Source organism: Coregonus clupeaformis, chromosome 33 (assembly GCF_020615455.1).
Source record: "Coregonus clupeaformis isolate EN_2021a chromosome 33, ASM2061545v1, whole genome shotgun sequence".
Classification (NCBI taxonomy): domain Eukaryota; kingdom Metazoa; phylum Chordata; class Actinopteri; order Salmoniformes; family Salmonidae; genus Coregonus; species Coregonus clupeaformis.
In genome coordinates, this window is record NC_059224.1 from 9,858,933 (window position 1) to 9,862,661 (window position 3,729).

At 44.1% G+C, this 3,729-nt stretch overlaps 1 pseudogene; it reads left to right on the top strand.

Moving 5' to 3' along the window:
- Nucleotides 1–215: 215 nt before the first annotated feature.
- LOC121548605 lies at nucleotides 216–3,528 on the top strand (annotated as a pseudogene).
- The last annotated feature ends 201 nt before the right edge of the window (nucleotides 3,529–3,729 follow it).

Here is a 3,729-nt window from a genome sequence, read left to right on the forward strand (position 1 = left end):
ATTGTGACAAAGGAAAATCCTTTAGTGCTTTGCTGTAGAGTACTGGGTATTGAGTCATGTTGCATCATTACATGTAGGCTAGTCAGCCTGGCCAGATTAATCTCCTGTTCAGCCAGGTCAGGAAAGGGAGGCGTGTCTGGTTAATAATTTATTAAATGTGATCAGCTGATCCTCTCAGGACCATAAATTGACAGAGTTCCTAACACATTGTCTCCGGCAAAGAGGACGTTGAAGGTAAGAACTGATCTTTATGTCACTGCATTTTTTAAGGTCTTGAAAATGTTCGGTTAGATCATAGTTAGTTAAGATTAGGGTTGCAAAATTCAGATAAATTCCCTAGTTTTCCCAAAGTCCCAGTTGGAGGATATTCGGAATCAGGAGGGAATGAGCAGGAAATCTGGAATCCTCCAATCAGGATTTCTGGAAAAACAGGGAATTTATTGAAAGTTCCTGATATTTTGCAACCCTAGTCAAGATAATAAGTACCTAGTTATGATAGTTAGCAGTACCTAGATATGATAGGTATTACATGCTAAATCTGGGAGAGTGAGTAGGTGTTTGCAAGGTGAAATGTTAATACAAGTGAATCTAAGTCTGTGCCCAGGAAATGTTCCTATGTGAGGCTATAATGAACACATACAGTACTGTATATCTTATATTTGCTGATTTTATGAACATGTACGATTTAGGGATTTCATCACCTCAGTCATTTTGAAACCATGTTTAACAAGTGACAAACCTCATGACATGGCTAAAAGAGTTAAGGAAGTCATATTGTTGTAATTTCTAGATAGGTATTAGAGTACGGGTTACACTTTACTTAAAGTATGGTAATAACACGTACCGCATAATGGTTTTTAAAATCTGTGCAGAGTAGTAATGACATTGTCCATTCTTTCTCCCCAGGTAGATAAAATGTGGGGTATATCTTATTGTGCGATAGTGGCTGTGCTGCTCTGCGTGGCCTGGGCGGCGCCCCACGACGGGGACCACGCCGGTCACACAGAAGACCACCACCATCACCTCCACCACGCCGCCGGCGAGGCCCACCCCCAGCACGGACACGGCCACGGGGACGAAGAGTCCTGCCACAAGCTGGCGCCCCACAACGCAGATTTTGCCTTCGCCCTCTACAGGAGCCTGAGCAAAGCCAACACCGAGAACATGAACATTTTCTTCTCTCCTCTGGGCATTGCCACTAGCCTGGCTATGCTGTCCCTTGGGGCTAAGGGAGACACCCACAGTCAGCTGTACTCCACTCTGGGCTACGGAGCCTTCACACCGGACCAGGTGAACAAGGCCTATGAGCACCTGAACCACATGTTGGGCCACACTGGGGAGGCCATGCAGCTGGACATGGGCAATGCCTTGGCCTTGAGGGACGGCTTCAAGCCCCTGGCCAAGTTCCTGGAGGACGCTAAGCACTTCTAAACCAGCGAAGGCTTCACTGTCGACTTTAAGAACCCCGCTGAGGCTGAAGCCGAGATCAACAAGTTCATCGCCAAGAAGACCCAGGACAAGATCACGGACATGGTGAAGGATCTGGACCCTAATACGGTCATGGTGCTCATCAACTACGTCTTCTTCAGAGGTAGGAGGAGGACACTGTAGTAGGAGAAAATGGTCAGGCACTTATTGTTGGATTTAAGAACAACGATAAAATACACATCATTGATCAATTGACTGACTGACTGACTGACTGACTGACTGACTGACTGACTGGCTGACTGACTGACTGATTGACTAGCTGACTGACTGACTGACTGACTGGCTGACTGACTGACTGACTGACTGACTAACTGATTTCCACACACGGTAAACAGAAGATGTGTCAATAAAGAATTAAAAGAAAATGTATGCAGGACAAACTAAAAACAATATAGGCTAATAACATTGTCTGTTTCTGCTTGCATGTTTACTACCCCTTAGTAACAATGTCCTCTACCTCCCTCCCCAGGGAAGTGGGATAAGCCTTTCGATGCCACGCTGACCCACAAGGCTGAATTCAAGGTGGACGAGAACACCAAGGTGCAGGTGGACATGATGAAGAGGACGGGTCGTTATGAGTTGTACCAGGACCAGGATAACTTCACCACCGTGGTCATGCTGCCTTACAAAGGCAACTCCTCAATGATGGTGGTCCTGCCCAACGACGGCAAGATGGAGCATGTGGAGGCCTTCATCAACAAGGACTACCTGAAGCACGTGCACGAGCATCTGTTCAGGACGTGAGAACACCTGATTTTATACACTTTTCTAATGTAACTTTCTTTATTAATTCATGGTATACGGTCACTTTAGTACTGCAGCCTCTTTAGGAGTTAAGGAGAGTAGATTGTTTAGAACTTTTTTTATTGGACACCTTTTCAGTATAACGCAACCTATTCTTTATGTATGATTTATTTGTATCTATTCTTAACATAAGGTCAGGGTAGTTTGTTAATCAACTGACAAGACCAAGTTTGCAATGAGTATTGGATTGTATCATATAAAGAGATTCTTAATGCAGATTAACATTTTAATGTGGCTTGCATTTGCAAGCAGCAGGATCATGCACATTTCTTTGTGCTGATAGTATAAACTAAGTATATGAAAATGATAATGTCTCTTTCAGCAACGTGGATATCTTCATGCCAAAGTTCTCTACCTCTACCTCCTACTCCCTGGGAGAACATCTGAAGGACATGGGTGTGGTCAGTGCCTTCGGTGACACAGCTGACTTCTCTGCCATCTATGAGGAATCCAAATTGAAGGTGTCCAAGGTAGGTTCTGATGATCAGTCCTATCCATCTCATGTCTGTCTCTTCTCTTGTCTGTCTGAGGGAATTGGGAGCAAAATAGAAGAAGAATGTCTGTCTCTGTTGGACTACTAAGGGTCTATTCCATTCTATTATATTCTATTATGTGTATAGGCCACGTAGGGGACAGTGGTGTCAAGTTCAACAAATTAACCTGTTCCTGTTCCCTCCCCAGGTTACCCACAAGGCTGTGCTGAGTGTAGATGAGAAGGGGACTGAGGCGGCCGCTGTCACTACGATAGAGATCGTGGCCACGTCTCTCCCAGACACCATCATGCTCAACAGGCCCTTCCTGCTCTTCATCCTGGAGGACTCTACCAAGAGCATCGTCTTCATGGGCAAGGTCACCAATCCCAGCCCCAAATGAACTACAGAGAGGGAGGGAAAGGGAGGGAGAGAGGGAAAAAGAGGAAGATTGTGAAGGACATCTGAGGAGATTTAAGAAAGGTTTTTGTCTCTCATGCTTTAACAAGTGGCAAAACATATCTGTATCTGACTTTGCGGTTTGCAGTTGTGGCATTCAAGTGTCGGCCATTTTGTCTACATGTGTTTTTGTATCAACTGTATACCTTATAGCAGAGGTGTGTGTGTTTGTGTTTGCAGTTGGCTTAAAATCATACTGATGTCCATGCTGGTCTGGTGATAGTGATATACCATCGTTATGTCTCTGGAAGTTGTCTAATGCATCTTCATGAAATAAAACCGTCTCCCAACAGCATTAAAAATAAAATGTTATGTCATAATTTTAAACAGTTTATACTAGGCTGATGTCTCTCAAGCATGGGTTTATCTGCATGCATTTCGACTGATATCTCATCTTGATTGTGATCATCTCAAATCATTGATTGGGTTAGATAGCCCCATGTCAGCATTGCCATTCTTCTTTGATGTAGAATTTTCCAAATTTTCCAATGGACTAGCATTTTAAATC